Genomic DNA, 20,577 nt, shown 5'->3' with positions numbered 1-20,577 from the left:
ATGCCCGACTTTATGTCAATCTATGGCATTCCTAAACAACTTCAAGGTATAAATATACCTTCACTTGCTATGGCGAACTACGGTGGTTCGGTGCAGTTCGACTATCGACTTGCAAGACGCAGCTCGCTACAGCAAGTGCAGAAGGAAGCCGACCCTCCAGCTGACGCACTGATCAAGAGACTGCCTTTCTCTCGCCGGGAATCCAGCTCCATTGTTTCCAAGCTCCCCTTGCGGGGTGTTGGGAAATAGAGTCCTGAGACGGAGATACCAGACCTCCTTCATTCTAAACCAAGGTATTGAGCTGGTTAGAACCTAGAGAAACATTTGGTAGATTCTTGGCAAAAACAACTAAACCTATGCTACACAATACTTACTCCCGCATACTAGACTTAGCTTAGGTACATTATTTAGAAGCACCAGTTGAGTATTTTAGTCAGTTATTTATGTGTGTATTTTTATATGGCTCAGAAACAATACAATGCCTTTACAGTATCATTTTATAATACTATTTTCGCTGTACGCATTATACTTTAAAGTCTGCTTAACGACTGTAGCAGTTCACTTCTCTTGCATGAGAGAGAAGACTGTTCAATAAACCTTTTTTATTGAAAACGCGTGTCTCTCTATTTCTCTGCAACTCTGTTGAAACGAAGCATGCACGATTGACTGAGTGAAATACTTATCTATTGTTTCCGCGACTCTAGAAATATATTTCTTATTCTTGGGAAACAAAGTTGTCATGTTTCTGCGGTTGTCAGAAACGAATCCCTTCTTGTGAATTTGAGAAAGTTTCTAGTGACCTCTGAGCTAGCTGGCACTCACTATTAAGTTTAGTATATTCGATAGACACCTAGTCGACCTCAGTCCTACGTCTAATCTATAGGATATATTATTCCAATGCGCAGAGCCTATTGGGAATATAGGAACTACACTACATGGCGCCCAATGTTTGGTAAGGCACTAATTTAACGCTAGATACTAAAGTAACTCAGTCGTGTTTTTCTCAGAGACCCTTTTTCCCGTAAAATACTCCAATAGACGTCTGGAGTGGGTAAAGGGATAAATATAAGCCTGGGCGTAGTGGGGCTACGCGAAGCTACGTGAAGTGGGCATGATGCTACGCCCGCTCACGCGCTTCGCGTAGCCCCACTACGCGCCTCCCACCTCTGTCCCGCCCTCCTTTACAGACATGCATTTAAGTATTAAGTGCAGTAAAAGTAAAATAAAATCACGTACCTGGTCCGCGGCGTCCCGGGGCTCCCTCTTCTATTTTGTGCCGACTTCTACCATCGAAATGCGCATGCCCAGCCACCCGCGCATGCGCATTTCTCGCGAGAAATGCACATGCGCGGGCGGCTGCGCATGTGCATTTTGATGGTAGAAGATGGTGCAAAATAGAAGAGGGAGCCCCGGGACGCCGCGGACCTGGTAAGTGCTTTTATTTACTTTTACTGCACTTAATACTTAAATTTATGTCTGTAAAGGAGGGTGGGAGGGAGGCGGGTGGCGGGCAACCTCGCTCCGTCCACGGAGCGTGCGTAGTGTTGCCTACTAGGCCTACTTTGCAAAATGCAAAGTAGGCAACACTACGTACACTCAGTGGGCGGAGCGTAGTCTTGCGCCCACTGTTAGATAAATATCCGCCATAGCTGAGTAGGACGAAAATCCTATGTATTAGTTTTTGGTTTATTTCAACGTTGAAGGATAGTGTTCCAAAATATTGTGCACCTTATCTTTGTTTCCTTGAAACTTGCTCTGCAAACTTTCATTAAACAAAAATGCCGTATAGTGACAGAGAACGGTGAAGCTACAGGGAGCAATGCTGTACAAGCTTTAAACTTTACAGGTCTCCAAGAGACTGATGCCGATGCTATAAGCATTCCAGCAACTTTAAGGAAAGCCATCACTGTGAAACTTACATGAAATGGCCTATCATCTAGAGGTGGTAGGGTAGTTTTTGCGATAGAGGCACACGAATATCATCAGACAGACGTATTCTATTCAAGGATAGTCTTCCCTGAAGCAAATCCAAGAACAAAAGTGTTTCACTTCTACAAAGAAGATGAAGCTCCAGAGGAATACATTCCTTTTGAGGATGTTGAAATTCCACTAACCTATCGAGAGCAGGCGCTCTGGTTTAAAGGCGCCCTAAAACATACACATCACATTACCAGGCTCGGTCCACTAGGTAGACCTGGAGCAACATGGCCGGTATTAGCCAGCTATACACCACATCCTGCCATTGAAAATATGAGAGATGTGGAACTATTAGTTCAACTAAAGGAGCGAATTAAAATTCACAGACAATTGGTTCAATATGTCATGCGGACCTTTACTGTCCAAACAGTAATAAGGAGTTCACAACACACCCCTTATCAGGGGAACAAAAAATTACACCACAGATTATACAATCAGTCATTGGCAAATTACCCGCAAAACGGGAACAAATTCCATTCTGGATAGCTCAAAAAATCACTCAAATCGAGGCAGTATTTCCTGATACTACCCCTCATGAGAAACATAGGATTCTAACAATCTGTTTACCAATGGGAATTGCACCACACCTGGAGGACTGCGACACTTTGGGTACAGTCTTTGCTGCAATCTACACCAAAATACATGGTGTTCGGTCTATGGCGGTAATACCAGACGTCCTGAAACAGATTCAAAATTAATACGGGGCAGAACCTGCTTTAAATCTGGGTATGAAACTACTGAAAGATTTCAAACCGGTCTCAACAATAATATTAGCTAATATTAAAGGTGAAGCACCATACGTGGTGATCCGCCGAAAGTTAAGAGAATTTGATGTAACTGAGCAACCATATGAACTGGCCAGAATAATTGAAAATTCCTATGAAGAACTAGGTACAGACAGTTTGGGTGGTAAACCAGTGAAACCCCAACTGACTGAAAGTCCTGAAAAGGTCTTTATTAAAAACACTCCTACTCCTCCCAAAAAGAAGTGGGAGAACACTAAACAAACTTCTAAAGAGAAGCGTTTTCAATCCCAAGGTAGGTCTCCTCAAAAGGAGTCCTCTGAAAGGAGGTATTACCTCAGGAATAGGGATAATTTGAGAACCTGATAGATATCAAGATACTGATACGCGTTGCTCTCGTACCTTTCAGACTTCCTCACAGAAATCCGAAAGAAGAGGACGATCAGAACAAAAGGAAGGACGCGTGAAGTCCAAAGACGACCAGCACGTTCCAAAAAATAAGAAAACTGAATTCACCAAAAAGAAGGTAGCAGGTCTAAAAATCGGACATGGCGAGGATCTTGAGGACACAACTCAAGAACAGGGAATGGATTCAAACGATGTTGGACAGCGCAGTAGAAGTCACCATAGTTCGCAAGAACTTGAAGGATCATCTGGAGACAGTGGAATTGAATGAGTACATCCAAGTTGAAACTGCAGATACCAGGGTTAGCGTCCCACATCAGTTATACGAAGTAACACTCCGGATGGAGGGGGACATAACTAGAAAAATAAGAGCACTCTTTTGAGAGCGACTCTCTCAGGGTTATGACATTCTTCTAGCTGAACAAGACTGGCCACCTGAATTTGTCAGGGAGTGCCCACATGGCGAAAACATAATTATGCCAGCTTTCCCCAACCATATTCCAATTCATAAAAATATACCTATGCCAGGAAATGGGCAGGAGCCCAGGCTCGGTATTATATAAAAACCATGTAGGATGGGATGAGGATTCTCCTCAACATAAAATCCAGTTAAAAAACTCAGCCAACTGCACAAAGGCAGTACCCAGTTAAGCAAGAAGCTAAACAGGTCAGGGAGATATTAGATCAACTTGCATACCAAGGAGTGATTGAAACACGCACCTTGTCCATGAACAATCCTTTGTTTCCTGTCTCCAAACCAGACAATACATATCGTCTAGTTTTAGATTAGACATTTAAACTCTTGTTGCACAACTTTTGCCGTACAACATGCACACAGTCCAGCACTAATGAATAACATTGTGCGTAAAAAATATAAAACCACATTAGATATTTCTAACGGTTTCTTCTGTCAAAACATTGCACATGAAAGTAGGTATTTGACCGCTTTCTCAGTCATGGGGACACGGCGTCAATTCTGTCGTCCCCCTCAGGGATTCAAGAATAGTCCAGGGTTATTTTCAGCCAGAGTAACAGTTACTACAAACCTATGATGATGAGGCATTGTCATATGTCGATGACATCTATCTAACGGACGATGACTTGGATAGGCACTTGAACAGAGTGAACACCATTATTTTGGGATTCGCCTCTGAAGGGTATAAATTCAATTTTAAGAAATCGAGAATTGCCCATTTAAACGTCCTTTTCCTAGGATATGAGTTATCAAGTGAAGGCAAAAGCCTGGCAGCAAACTTTCTAGAGAAATGTGCGCTGCTCCAACGTCCTAAAACGCTGAAAAACGTAGTCGATTCTAGGTTTCCAAAATTACAGAAGAACTTACATTCTAAATTATGCAGAAAGGGTTAAACCGCTCTACGAATTAATGAAACCAGATTTCAAAACAGTTAATTGGACACAAAAACACACAGAAATTTTGCGTTCAGTCCAAATGGACATGTTGGCAACAAAACATTTGCAAACACGCGTAAACGTACGCAACTTAGTGATCCGAATCATCCCAGGAAGATGCAGATTCACGTACTTCACCTTTTAATGAAGGAGAAAAATTACCATTAGCTTACAAATCTCACTTGTACACACAAGCTGAAATGAAATTCACTTCTACAGAAAAAATTCTGACAGCGGTTCAAACTGCAGTAGCAAAAGAGAGAGCCCTCGCACAGGGTAAGCGCAAAATGGTCGTTACTCCTGTACCTGCCTTAGAGGCAGTGACAAAAGCGAGCGTTCCGAATGCAAAAGCTTTACATCCGAGATGGATACAATGGGTTAATTCTCTTGCTGCAACAGACGTTGAATACGTTTTCGACCCTTATTTGTAAACACAAGAATTTCTACAATATGAAGAAGAATGTCCTCTGCCTACTGAGATTCTGCCTCTAGAACTGTATGAATATATCGCTTATACTGATGGATCAGCACAGCCCGCTATTGGGGGTAAACAAGCTTATAGTGTTGCGTGTGCGTTCGTTAAAGGTTGCTGGCGAGATGGCAAATTCAGAATAATGGTCACTAAAAGTCAATCACTAGTAGATTGTACAGCTCAGAGAGCTGAACTACAAACATTCAAGATGGCGCTTGAAAATACTGATCGCCACTTCCCCACACTAATAGTGTGCGATTCGTATTACTGTGTTCAATCTTACAATGAATACTTTTTTTTTTTTTTTGTCCTCATACATGCCACCAGAACAAATAAACTCTAGATGGGATCCCTCTGCGCCTTCCACACAAGCATATTCAATAACCGTCCTGGTAACCTGTGCCGGGCAGACAGAGTTCGCCCAGAGGTAGGGCTGTCTCCTGGTCCCACTCCCGTTCACCGTACTTGACCGACCACCTGTTACTAGGGAGGACCGGACAACAATCCTCTGGCATAATCATCGGACCGATCAACAATCCTCTGGCATAATCATCGGACGATCTTACTTCTCCCTCCAGGACTCCAGAGCTGCCCAGATCTTATTGGTGCTTGATTTGTCGCAGGCCATATCTGACTGACTGATCATAATAATATTTTTAAGACATTCCGCAAAAAAGGGTGGAGCCTTCGGTTTCCAGACTCTACAAATTTCCCTTCTGGCAATAACTATTACATAGAATACAAATCTCGAGGCAGGAGTACTCATACAATAGTCCGACATTAGACCAAAAAAGATTAGTCTTGGGCTTACTTCAATCCGCCTCAATAAAACATCCTCCAGGAAACCACATACCTCAGTCCAGTATGAACCAATTTTCGGGCACTCCGCAAACATGTGTTGATCGTCTGCGGCTGGGTACTTACATCTGGGACAGTGATATATCCTTGTTGTCACCTTAGAAAGTTTACCCGGACCTCAGTATGCTCTATAGATGGTGTACAGATGGTTCCTCCTGAGCGTCGCTGGTTTGATCACTGACTGTAACATAACAAAAGAGTCACACCAGATTTTCCGTAACCCCACTCTGTTACCTGAAAAAACATTGCTCCAGATGTTCCCCAATTCCGCGTCCAAGCAGTCTCCTGCTCCGATGATGGCCTTATACCAGAAAGAGACCTCACGTTTCCATGGACTCAGCCTGGAGACAGAATCAGTAAACATGCTTGCTTCCTCGTTACCCCACGACTGTGTCGCCCACCATGCGGAGAGCTGGTAAAACTTAAATCTTGTTAAAGTCCCATTAGTCAAGTTGGAGAGGGACTCCCAGCATAAAAGTTGAGTCTTTACAGAGATCGCCCCACACGGCAATACCAGCTAGTTTGAGCGGCTGACAGAGTTGATCCCGGAGACAGTCCGGGCTAACAGGGGAGTCCCAAATCGGAGGCTGTGGAGCATACTACGATATTATCAAGACTCTCCTGATATACCCCCAATTCTTAAGGGCAGCTAACAAGATCTTGAGCCGGACCTTTTTGTAAAATTTGCGGTCACCAAATTTATAAAGAAAAAAATCCTGTCCCTGCGGTACATCATGCAACAATGCCTGAAATGGGAGGCCCTGCGAAGAAGAATCCAATTTGTTGGTTAGTATTCTAAAATTCTTAAAATGGAAGGCATGATAATAGGAGAGTAAATCTGATAGAGCCAGACCCCCTAGCTTCAACCCTCTCCTTAATTTTTTCCATGCTATTCTAGGGGTTTTGGTAGCCCATATGAAGGAGCCAATTTTACCTTGGAGGGTAGCGAGATCCTTAAAATTAAAAGGCAAAGGAATTGTATTAAACAAACAGGTTATTTTGGGCAAAATTATAATTTTTACAAGATTAACTCGCCCACATATATATATATATATATATTAAATGGCAGATTCCCCTATCTCAGTAATAACTTGCTAATAATCCTTAGATACCTTCTCCCAACTGATCAGTTTCTGGGCTAGATGGATCCCCAGATATCTCATCTGTCCATTTGCCCCCTGTATGGTATCCGGGCAATTCCACCCCATTATTTCGGTTTTCTCTCGGTTGATCTTATAACCTGAGATTTTACCGAATTCCTCAGCCAGTTCGAACAACCGAGGTATTGCATCAGCATGGTTCGAGGTGTACATCAAAAGATCATCCGCATATAAGGCGGTCTTAAGTTCCAAGTCTGGAATTCTGAAAGGCCTAATACTGTGATCTGCTCTAAGTGCACAAACAAAGGGTTCAAAATATGCATTAAATAATAAAGGTGACTGGGGACAACCCTGCCTGGTGCCTCTAAAAATGCTAAACCATTCCATTAAGGCACCATTGACTAAAACGTTCTCTCTGGGGTTCAAATAAAGAGATTTAACAGCTTCAACAAAATTAGTTGGAAAACCAAACTTATTCATAGACTCCCAAAGATACCCCCAATTCACCTGATCAAAAGCCTTAGCGGCGTAAATTGCGGCAATAGTAAGTGGCAGTTTTTTCTCGTCTGCAAAGTCTATAGCTGCAGTAGCTTGGAAGGTGAGCTCATTGAGCTGCCTTCCGGGTATGAACCCACGCTGATCGGGGTGTATGATGGTTTCATTAATTCTAGCCATCCTAATAGCCATTATCCCCGGAAAGATTTTAAGATCAGAATTTAACAGCGGAATCGGTCTTTACGATTTGATTTTTTTGGCGGTCTTTGTTCTGTTTAAGAATCAAGGAAACTGTTGCTTTAGACCAGGATGGGGGAATGCCTTCTCCTTGTAGGTATATTTTATTAAAAAGAACTATCAATACCGGCACAACCCTATCTAGGAGACCAAGATAGACTTCTACTGGTAGGCCATCCGGGCCTGCGGCTTTTCCCCGGCTCATTTTTCCTAATTTGTTCTCTAATTTCCCCCTCAGAGATACTGGTGGCTAAATATTCTCTGTCGGACTCGGACAGTTGTGGGAGATCCCTTAGGTCTAACCATGCCCTGACTTCCTCTGGTCTATAAATGATATCCTCTTGATATAAACCCTGCATAAATGACCTATCCTCCTCTCTAATTTTATCGTCCTCTTGTAACAAGACACCTGACCCCCTTTGTACCAAACTCTTGATATTATTTCTAACCCTTTCTGTTCTTGATTTCCACGCCAGTAGAGAGCCACATTTTTCACCTTAAGCGAAACGCTGTAATTTACTGGCATCCCACTTATCCTTCATAATCGTATCAATTCTGGCCTGAAAGTTAGCTTGTAAACTCACCAATTCCTTCTCTAACCGAGGGATTAATTCCCGGGAAGTCAAGGTTGCTTGTTGTAATTCTGATTCTTTTTCTTTAATATGCTTAAGGCCCTCTATTTCTATCTCTTTTCTGGATTTTCTCTTGTGGGTCATAAGGGAACTCAAAGGACCCCTCAAATACGCTTTAAGGGTCTCCCAAACTGTTTGTTCGCTAGAGGAACCTATATTAAAGCTAAAAAAAATCACCTATTCTATCATCTAGTTCCCCCTTCACACTCTCATCCAATAATAAGGTCATGTCTAAGGTCCACCTTTTCTCAATCATCTTAAGCCTAAGATTAAGAACCAGCTCAACAGCCGAGTGGTCAGATATAATTGCTGGAATATAGCTAATAGACCCAAGATCTGAGAGCAGACACTGATCAACTAGAAAATAATCAATCCTCGAGTATTGTTTGTATTTTTTTTTACTATAGAAAGAGAATTCTCTAGCACTACCATGTTTTGATCTCCAGGTGTCAAGCAGATTGAACTCCCTAATAACGTTCTTTAATGTAGAAAGTGTTCTAGTTGGAGCGCAATATTTTACTTTAGAAGTCCGATCCAGTTGCTTATCAAACACTAAATTAAAATCCCCACTGAGTATGACTGGAGCAGATGTATGTAATAGGCTGGTCTCGAGATTTAAAAGGGGACCAGAATTATCCTCGCTAGTACCATAATAAACCGCACAAGTGATTAATGAACCACATATAGACAGAGTTGCCACCAGCCATCTTCCAGTCTGGTCTCTGTTCCATTTATCCACCTTAATCCCCTTGTTTGCTCTTACAACTATTGCTACCCCTCTTGTGCAACCTCTTTGTTTGGAGCATAACACCTCCTGTTCCCAACTTAGTTAACTAAAAATGTGTTTACAGTCTGAAGCTTCTAAATGCGTTTCCTGCAACAAATAAATGTGGGCCCCACTGTTTTTTAGGAACTCACATACCCGAAATAGCTTCCTACTCCCCCTAGGCCGTTCACATTCCAGGAGAGGAACTTAATCTTAGATGACCTACCCGTAATGGTAACTGTCCATCCAGAGCTGGCGAAACCTTATTTAGCTTGTACGAGGATACATTTTCAATTCCCCCCCCCCCCCATTACCCCCCTCCCGGGCCCGCCCCCGAGGAACCCACCTCCAATGTTTAGCATTGAAATCGCCTGTTGGGAACCCTCCCTGGGGCAGCGCAGCTTAAAAAATGAAAAAAACAATTACTATTGTGTCCAATGTTACCCATCAACCACAGTGTACAGGGTTATCAAATGAAGCAAAACAACCAAAAAACTCTCTCTGTGCCCTCTTCCCCTCCCCTATTTTTATATTTATTTATTTATATATATATATATCTTCCCTTTTTTTCTCCTTTTTTCTTTCCTTCTCTTCCTTCCTTTTCTCCCTTTCCTCCCTTCCCCCCCTCCCTTATCCTTCTTCTCTCTCCTTCTCCCCCCTCCACTTTTCTTCTTTCCCCATTAATTTTAATGCCTAGCAAGAATTTTCATCCAGACCCCTCAATGCGACCCCCCCACTACCAAGCCAGTCCTCAAAACACCCACTAGACTTCTGACTAACCTCTCATCTGAGACAAAGGGTATCTACATCTTTGGGTAAACTGAGGTTATGCATTTTGTTTTTCCACATTACTTTCAGTAATGCGGGAAACTTCATTTGGACCTGTGCTCCCAGACTTCTCAATTCAGGCATTCTGGAGCTTAACTCCCACTGCCTTTGCGCTGTTCTCCCCCCTATATCCGAACGGATTTGATAGAGCCCAGCCTGATGATGAAGTGCCGATCCTGTCAGAGACCTCCCCAGGATCAGCTCTTTTACGCTGTAGGTCTGAAAATAAACTAGAATTTTCCGGGGGGCTTTCCTATCTGGGTGCAACTTAAAGGGGTCCCTATGCACTCTCTGAATCTCAGCTTCTAAAGTGATGTCTGGTCGGTCTTTCAGCACACCCTCCCTCAACAGCTTATATACAAAACCCTTAATATCCTCCTTCTCAGCCCCTTCCGGAATTCTTGAGAATCCAGAGGTTATTCCTACGAGCTTGCATTTCTAACCTCTACCAGGGGTGTGGAATTTATTAAAATATCTACTTGTCCATAGGACAGGTAGCTTCATAAATCTACTTGTCCTGTACAAAATCCACTTGTCCCTTTGGTGCCATCATGTAGCGTACCATCAAAAATTAGCAGCACTCATTATATAAGAGCTTGGATAATAGCCTCTATGGTTATGTCAGGCTCATAGTATAGAAGGTTTTGAATACTAGTGATTTCCTTATTTTGCCTTTGTTCTGCAGATCTACCCATTCATCCTTTCATTCACCCACTGATATCTAGCATTTCACCTTTACATTGGCTTCCATGCATTCTTTCATCAGCCTTTCACCATTCTGTTTGTCAATTAATCCATCCACACATCCATATCCAAAAATACCCATCCATCCCCAAACAGATCCATCCATCTCAGCCATCTGTCCATCCTTTCCCTCACCCATTCTTCCGCTCATCCATCAATTTACCCTTTCACTCTTCCATCCTTACGCTCATCCATCAATTTACCATTTCATTCATCCATCCTTTTACTTACTGATCCATCCACCCTGCAATCCATCTATCTTTTCACCCTTTCCTTCATCAACATATCCATCGTCCATCCACCATCCCTATCATCCATCCTTTCACTCATTCATCCATCAGGAAGCCACACTTAAACTCATACTCACTCATCTATCTACCCTTTCACCCACACATCCATCCTTTCACTCACTCACCCGTACACGTTAATTATAGGCCTTTGTCTGCCGAGCTGCAGACATAGGAGGCTCATCAAGAGCTCCACCTCCACTGTAGCTGCTAAAGCGAGTGGTTCACGATGCCCTTGGGGCCCAATTAATCCTTCCAGCTCCAAATAGATCATTCAAACTCATCCATCCACCCTTTCTTCCATTCATACATCCATCCTTTCGCTCATCCATCCATCCACCCTTTCACTCATCCCTCCATCAAGCCATCCTTTTGCATCTTTCACCCTTCCATCCTCCTTTCCACTCCTATCCATCAACCCATTCACTCATCCCTCCATCCATCCTTTTGTTCTTCCGTCTTTCACCCCATCCATCCTCCTTTTCGCTCATATTCATCCTCCTTTTCACTCATATTCATCCTCCTTTTCACTCATCCATCCTCCCTTTCACTCATCCCCCCCTCCACCATTTCACTCAACTATCCAACCATCAGTCTATCCATCCTTCCACCCATCAATCTATCCATCTTTCCATCCATCCATCCTTCCACCCATCAATCCATCCGTCCACCCAGCCATCCATCCGTCCACCCAGCCATCCACCCATCCATCAGCCATTCATCCACTTTCTTTCATCCACCCTTTTATTCAACCATCCATTCTTTCACTCATCCATCCACCCCATCTTTTCACTATTTCACTCATCCATCAATTCATTTACTCATCCATTCTTGCATTCATCCTTTTACTCATCCATCCACTTTCACCCCATCCATCAATTCATTCACCCTTGCACTCATCCATCCATCCTTTCACTCATCCATTCTTACATACATCTTTTCACTCATTCATCCATCCATGTATATATCCATCCACCATTTCAGGTTAATTATGAACCTTTGTCTGGACCTGCAGAAAGAAGAGGCCTATTAAGAACTCCACAGCTGCTGTAGATGCTACAGCGGCGTGTTTAAGATGCCCCTGGTGCACACACCAAGTGAGAGGAGAGGCCCAGTGCAAGGAGAAATGAAGGTGCGCCCGAGGATTGCATCATTCCACATGGGCAAATTTATTAACTTTAATGTATGCCCTGGATGCGGTAAAATATGAGAGGCCAAGGGGAGCAGGTCAGGGTAGTCGGAGGGGGCAGCAGAGGGGGGTGGGGTGGGGTTAGCAAGTACAGGCACTGAGTGAAACGTACAGGCAAAGCAAAGTGCAAAGGAGGTTTGTGCAGGGGCTGTACGAGAAGGGAAAGCATGAGCTTTATCATAGGCCCCTGGAGGCGAGGGTGAGGAGGGATCTTGGGGCCGATTTGAGGCCCAAGGGTGAAGCACAGAATAAAAGGCAGGGGGGTCACAAGGTTAAAGTTAGAGCAGGAGCCATGAGGCCCTTGAGGCAGCCTCTTACATTTCAGTGATGTCTGTGTTCTGGAGATGCATCTCGAAGAAAATGAAAGGACCAGGGGAGGGCCTGGAAGCCCCACAAGAGCCTCGGGGAGAAAGCAAAAGACTGTCTACTTGTCCTTTGGACAAGTTAGAAATCAAAACCTCTTGCCCTTGTAAGAAATCTAGATGTCTCGGGCGTCGGGAGATAGGAATTCCCCACCCCTGTCTACATATCCATGTGCAAGGACCAATTCTGGGCTTTTAAGGTTTCTATTTCTTTAGAATTGCCCTTAACCGATTCTGATAGTGATTTGACCTCAAGTTCAAGTGTCCCAGTACGTGTGCAAATGTCGTCTAATTTTGATTCGAGGGCCTCGCACTTATCATGAATCCCTTTCTGATTTACCTTAGATATTCCGAATTTGGTCAGCAAGTCCCCCCTTAATGCCTGCAACAGAGAGCCTAACCCATCAATATCTGCGCTTACCCCACCTGATGCATGTGCAACAGTATCCATATGAGGTTGTGGGGATGAAAAGGCAACAGATGGGGAGGGGACAATAGTGGTAATATCACGGCTGCCGCTAGCGGAAGCATCACTAGGACTACTAAGGGGGTCTACAGAGGAGGGTATCAGTGAGCCTATAACACTGTCCCCATCGACCGCCCCTGTACTCTTCTCTAGAACTAGCATATTCTCAAGGGGAGAAAAATGATTTTCAAGTGTGATAGGAGGGGCACTACAATGCAAGGCTGAGGCTGAGGTTGAGACTGACTCCATAGACCCTACTACCCCCACTGCCTGCTTCATTATTTTAAAGTAGGGTTTGAGGGATGGGGTACTTTTTTTTTTTTTTTTTTTTTTGAGAAGGGTAAATCACTTTGGGGCCTTTTGATTTTCTAATGTCCTTAGTCTTCGCAGCTTTTTTTTTTTACGTGGAGTTGATGGGGCCACACCTCCTACCCCCTCCGTGAGGCCCAGGATGCCCTTTGTTTTGAGTTCTTGCTGTGACCGCAGTTGTTCTTGCGAGGGCGAGATGGCCCCTTCTGAGAATCCTGCGTGTACACCCCTTCTCTGCCTCCACTCCCTACGGGCCCAGACTGCAGACCAAGACCCCCTGCTTCTTCAACAGGTCCTTGAAGATTTGCCACACGCCCTCCCTCACTTCTCGAGGAAATAGTTGGATCGGGAAAAACGAAGTCTGAATCCATACAATCTTCGACCCACTCTGCTTGTAACCACCTCACCGGAGCTGTGCAGGCTGTACAAGCTGAGGGGGGGCGCTGAAAAGAAAAGAACGCCAGCCGTTGCGGAGAATCTCTGCACACCGACCCCCTGAAACGAACTCTCGCCGCCGCCGTCCTAACTCTCTTCCAGCGCTCGCTGAATCTGTCATGCGCCGTGGGCCTGGCTACCAGCTCCACCTCACGACCCATCCGCGGATTCCCGGTCCTAGAGTCCTCCACCAGAAGTCCCAGCCGCCGCAGCCACAGCCGCCGTCCGATCGGGAAAAGAAGAGAAAAGGAGAAAACTCAAATCTCCGCCAAAGCAGAGTCCACCGCTCTTACCGGGTACGTTTTTTCAATCCATTATCGCCATGGCGCCATACAGGTGCTGCGCTGCCCGCTAAGCTCCCGCGATCGGCGTTAGCCCGCCACCATGTTCCTCTCGTCGAATACTTGCAGAACTGGATTGAAAACTATTTCAAATATGCAAAAGGGGGCACAATCAAGCATAAGTTGCTTTGGGAAAAAGTAATTCAGTTAGGACAAGAACTACAAAAGGCTCACATGATGCATACACTGAGTCATCAACGTGATGGCGTTCACGTTGCAGGGAATTCATTGGCTGATGAAGCCGCGAAGGTAGCTGTGAAAACGGGTTCCGTAGCTGCAATCACTCTTTCAAAAACGAAAATAGACGACGAAATAATGCAAGCTGTCAATGCTTCAATGCAAAGACCGTGGTAAAATGTTACCAAAAGGCTTTCTACTCAAGTACTCATACACAACAGGTGCAAATAAAGTTCATTTTGCTAGAATCCCTGGAGTGGGGGAAAGAGTAATTCCAAACATGGAACATAGATTAGGACTGATTTTAGCAGCACATGAAGGGCTCGCCTCTGCACACGCAGGTGTTTCCGCCACAGTGTCTTTATTAAAACAAAGATACTGGTGGCCGCGCATGAGGCAGCAGACCAGAAACTATGTTTTGGAATGTGAAACCTGCCAAAAAATGAAAGTCTCTACTGTGAAACGTCCTGCGCAGACACCCTTGGTAATTTCAAATAAACCATTAGCGTGCGTTTACCTGGATCACTGCGGTCACTTACAGAGGGATGGTAACTACAAATATATAATGGTCGCAGTGGATTCATGCTCAAGATTTATTTGGATGTGGCCTCAGCGCTCGGCTGACGCTCGAACTGTTATAAAAGATTTGCGAGTCTTTATCGGCACATAAGCAGTCGGCACGCTACATTCTGACCAGGGTCCTGCGTTTAGCTCTCGAGCTTACAAAGAGGCCATGGCCAATATGGGCGTTGCATTGCGGTATTCTAGTCCATTCCATCCTGAGGGAAATTCGGTATTGGAGAGAAAAAACCGGGACATAAAGCAACCTATAACAGCTAGTGTACTAGGCTCGGGTGACGGGTGTCCAACGTCTAAGTGTCCAACATAGTCTTAACAATCTGCCAAGAAGCTCTCTAGGGGTTATAACTCCATATGAAATCCTTTTTGGAACTAGAATGACTGTGCAGGACCTCGATTGTCACATTTCAGTGGTAGACAAAAACCCTTTGATATCAAAGATCGTTTGGCTGTTTTGCAGTACTTAAATGAAATAAGATTCAGACAAAATAACATCCGTCCCAGCAAGACCTGTCTGGATTCCAAAGATTGGGGATCTAGTCAGAGAAAAGATCGCGGACAAGAAGGAATTTGGGCCTTCTTACAGACAACCAGTACCTGTCCTAGTCGTCTACGGATCAAGAACAGTATTACTGCCTCCCCTTGCTGGTAAAAAGGAGAACAGGTTTGGGCCCATCGACCTGATCAAACCACATCATGTGGCCGATCTATAGTACGCCAAGTGGACTCCAAAGATGTAGCAGACGCCCGAATCTCAAACTGAGAGACTCATCACCTTTGAAGAATCTGCAGTGAGAAAAGGACTATGCAACAAAGACATGGAACTTGTACCTCTTGAGACCCAAATAACCGTTCGTCAAGAAACGCCTGTCTACAATGAAATAGCAACTGACAATACAAATGTAACACGTGATGAAGTGGTTCCAGCGATTTCACCAAATCCTGACGCAATCCCTACAATTGACAGAACTGCCTCTGGCTATTTCATTAACTTTGATGCGTTTTCCGAGGATCCCAGCGAACCTGAAACAACGCCAGTAAAAAGAACTTTCAAAGAACAAGCAATAGAACTTTTTCATCAACTGGAAAAGACTTATCTGGTTGCACCATGGATTGAACTTTGGATTGTGTTGGGTGTACTTCTTCTACTTTGCTTGACTCTTGTATTTACTTTGTGAATGCTGATAAATGGAAGACATGTTAAAAAGGACACAGCAAGTAAGAACATCAACTTACTCCTCAAGCCACACAAATCATCTCATCGTGAACAAAGAGACTTGTCATCAGTGAACATCACAGCCGTTCCTATACCAGGTGGTATAGCTTGGGACAGAACTGAATATGACATTCTTGGTCCGGCGGAGCTGTGAAGATTCCTTACCAATTCAAGATTTCCTTGAGTGACTTCGTTTCATCTAGTACCTTTTCTGATGGTTGGGACTTCGAGACTGTTAATAATATGTCAGACTTACAAATGTCTGCAAAGTTTACAAATCATGAATACTTAGAAGGTTCATCAGATTATGAATAAATTTATTGTTATAATCACTATGGTCATCATTTCTTGCACAAATCTGCAAATCCTGGAAATGTATTTACTTATAACCAATGGGAACAATGTCCAACGCCACCAAAGGGTAGCTCAAAAATATTTTTGGGCGAATTTCCGTACTTTTCAGGGTATAATGTTTCAAATCCAGAATCGTGTTACTTTAAAAATGTTAATAGGACAGGAAGGAAAAGTATGTTGACAAATACAAAGCAAATTTATTCTGCGGCCTTTTATGCTCAGATGTCCACATTAGGTTTTGACGTTTGGAAAGACAACATAGACAAAAACTGTCTGGGGCACACAAGACTGGCAAGTGCAGGGATTAGAAGCTTTATTTAGAGCCTGCATCATCCAAGAGCAAATAATGTTTTTGAATGACACTGTTCAGCAGACATCTTGTCTTGGGTTAGCCAAGATAAAATATTTAAACAAACCGTCCATACCTACACTTGATAGTAGTAACACTTCAGAGGGGGTGGTCGACGTACATACTATTTTGCTTCACAACAGAACAGATCCTGATTGGAAAAAATGGTTAATCTGGCACACAGACACAAACAACTGTTAAGATAGATTCCTGATTAAGACACAAGGGTTCACATTCACTAGGCCATATCCAAGATATGTTCTGAGACGGCATCCAGGGATAGTAACCTCATACAGTAAGGGAAACTGTGCCTTGAGTGGCTACACAAGTCTACTCTGAAGGAAGTACAACAACACTTTTCTTTACTTAAAGATGGCGCTGACCTGAGGGACTTATTACAAGGACCTAAAAAACCGCCTCATAAACGTTTTATATACGCCGGTATCTATGCCATGTATAATGAAGTATGGAAGATTACGCAAGCAGAGACTGCAGAACGAATACGAGAAATTGATCGTATTAATTTAGAGAAATCTCTCTCTATAGTTGACAATGGGTTAACGACTGTCCTCCAGGATATATTCTTTTGACAGCATAGTGTCCTCTGCCATAGACATAATGGAACAGGACTTGGTCATGTTGCAACATGGTCAGTCGCAATTCTGTTCTATCATGCTATTACGCTGGACGTTACAAAACCTTCGTTTAGGCTGTGGCTTGGTGTTTAATCAACACAGCATCACTGTTTTCTGAATTTAATCTCGCAGATAAACAAATCAAATTGGCACAGAGGGGAACAGACTATAAGGTGCTGAGCATTGAAAAACTGGAAAGATTGCCATTTACAGTCGCTGAAAAACCAGCCATTGAATGGATAATACACGGTTAATCACTCTGCCTGTTATAATTTTCCATTTTCAGTATTGCTTAAAACGTATACCAGCTGGCCTACATGAAAGGTTGGGTATAGAATACATCGAGACATCCAGGGAATTACCTTACATACACAGATGTTGGAGTGGGGGGAAAGAAGTGTTTCTTAGTGGCAATGATTGTGAAAACGCACTAAGCGGTTCTCTCCGATGTCAGGGTATACACTTACACGGGGCCTGCGATGGTTCCTCTCACAATTTATCCTGCCACCTGCAAGGTTCACCAGCTGCAGTGATTGATCCCATTTTTAGGCAACTTTCTAATGGAAGTTACATCATGTTGAATAATCACTGCTGCTGTGGCATGTTGCCAGGTTTAGCCTATCTCGTAACTGTGTCAGCATGGGTCATTTGCTGTATGCTAGTATTGTTTCCAAAAACCAAGACAGACCGGGAGTTGCCGTTATGACCTTCGCTGAACATCTCTTCTATACGAATTGATACTTTGAGCAGATTGAAAGCCATTCTTTTACAAAAAACTGTGCCATTGACCTCGGCCAAAGAAACCTACGATCTGCAAGTCGCAAGGACTTCTGCAGAGGTACACACCCTATTAACTACAAACTGCCCTGTACATTTCTCAGAAATGTTAGGTCGTATCTTAAACATGTCTGATACGATGGTATTGTACATGTATTTAAGATGATTTTTTTCGGGACTGGTCGCACCTTTTGAAGCAGTCCTAGGAATCTTTCCAAACTTCGTGCACTCTGTGTTTGGCGGACTGCCTCTCGTTTTGGGACTCGCAGCAGGGATACTATTTTTGCTCCTTTTGCTCCGATATGGCAAGCCAAATCACAAGCTATACCCAGTTCTTCTGGCGATGAAGTGTCGAGAGTGCATAGTCCTAATTTTGGGATTAACTTGTTTAAGAGAATTAAATACCACATGGTTTATGTCATTAAGACCAATCTGGCAAGATTGCATCTTACCTGTTCTACGTTGCCTGCTATGTGGAGAAGAATGCGTGTTAGACATCTGTCTCACAACCCCATCAGTCATGCCAACGGATTATTGATGCTTTGCTGGACCCGGTAAAGGCCCATGCGTAGTCTTGTCCCCAGGGGCTACCAATTCTGATGACAGCATTCATTGAGATCTCAGACGCAAAATGCTGACGGTGAGGTACGAGAGGAAAGCGGCACACAGGTCCCATCCAATTCGAACATTGCTAATGCTACCAACGCTGACGGCGATGCTTCGCATCTTTATGCAATTAATCTTCTTAACAAGGTAATCCAACTTTCACCTACAATGGTAGACAAATTATTTTCAGACTTAGAAGATTTGATGTTTTCTCCAAACAATAACACTGACTTTTGAATTAGCACACAGTGTTCTGAGAGACTCTGAATTCGACCTTCATTCTTCAAAACCAGTTTCTAACTTTGGTCATATAAAAAAGAGTTCCAATCTTTTGTTTTTCCAAATTTGTATTTTTTTTTCTCCTCATTTTTTGGCACAAAGTAATCTGCTCATAGTAGAACTGTTAATAGAGAACTAACATTCAAACAGTTTATATAATCTGCCATGGAATGGTCTCGACTTTTTCTTCTGTACTTAAGAGCCATTTCATAAATGTATTTTCCTGGTTCATTCGGATAGCATTTTCAAAATGTCATCTATATGCTTTGAATGAAACAATGCGTACAGCACAAATGCTTTTTGTGTACAAACAGTACCAATGCAGCTTTATGTATTTTGGGTGGGTTTTAACACATTGTTCAGATATGTTTAATGTGTTTAGAACTTAGTAATGTCGTACATAATAAAGTGGAGTGGGTGTTGTGTGGCGTTTTAGGCTCCGAGTGAATTCTCCCAATTCATGCCCTTACATAGGTACAATTCATATAGGCATAGAAATCAATCCCTTATTTAGACATAGCCCATGCAGACCAAATACAGGCATGGCTACTTCCACCCGTACCAAACGTCGCAATGATTTCTTGGAAAATAGGCTTATGCAGTTAGGGAACTTCCCCTTGCTTGAATATTGATTTGTCCAAGAACTCATGTACTTTGCAAAGAACAACTATTCCCGAGGGATTCTTTCCTGACGTTATTATGCCCGACTTTACGTCAATCTCTGGCATTCCTAAACACCTCCATGGTACAAAAATACCATCACTTGCTATGGCAAACTGCGGTGGTTCTTAGCAGTTCGACTATCTACTTGCCCGACGCAGCTCGCTACAGCAAGTGCAGAAGGAACCCAACCCTCCAGCTGACGCACTGATCAAGAGACTGCCTTTCTCTCGCCGAGATCCAGCTCCAATGTTTCCAAGCTCCCTTTGCAGGGTGTTAGAAAATTTAGTCCTGAGACAGAGATACCAGACCAGCTTCATTCTAAACCAAGGTATGAAGCTGATTAGACCCTAGAGAAACCTTTGGTAGAGTCTTGGCGAAAACACCTAAACCTATGCTGCACAATACTTACTTCTTCCCGCGTACTAGACTTAGGTTAGGTGCATTGGGTAGGCGTATTTAGAAGCACCAGTTGAGTATTTTAGTCAATGTTATTTATGTATGTATTTTTACATGGCTTAGAAACCATACAATGCTTTTACAGTATTATTTTATAATACTATTCTCGCTGTACGCATTATACTTTGCAGTCTGCTTAACGATTGTAGCAGTTCACTTCTCTTGCATGAGAAAGAAGACTGTTCAATAAACCTTTTTATTGAAAACGCCCGTCTCTCTATTTCTCTGCAACTCTGTTGAAACAAAGCATGCACAATTGACTGAGTGAAATACTTATGTATTGTTTCCGCGACTCTAGAGATATATTTCATATTCATGGGAAACAAAATTGTCATGTTTATGCGGTTGTCAGAAACTAATCCCTTCTTGTGAATTCGAGAACGTTTCTAGTGACCTCTGAGCTAGCTGGCACTCAGTATTAAGTTTAGTA

The 20,577-nt window shown here is 43.3% G+C and overlaps 1 protein-coding gene across 1 annotated transcript in view; it reads left to right on the top strand.

The window, feature by feature from the left end:
- EEA1 (early endosome antigen 1) overlaps positions 1–20,577 on the top strand; it is a 764,210-nt gene that overhangs the window by 17,853 nt on the left and 725,780 nt on the right. The window lies entirely within an intron of this gene.

This window comes from Lissotriton helveticus, chromosome 1_1 (genome assembly GCF_964261635.1).
Source record: "Lissotriton helveticus chromosome 1_1, aLisHel1.1, whole genome shotgun sequence".
Classification (NCBI taxonomy): domain Eukaryota; kingdom Metazoa; phylum Chordata; class Amphibia; order Caudata; family Salamandridae; genus Lissotriton; species Lissotriton helveticus.
Note: the sequence above shows the minus strand (reverse complement) of the source record. Positions and strands in the feature narration are given on the sequence as shown.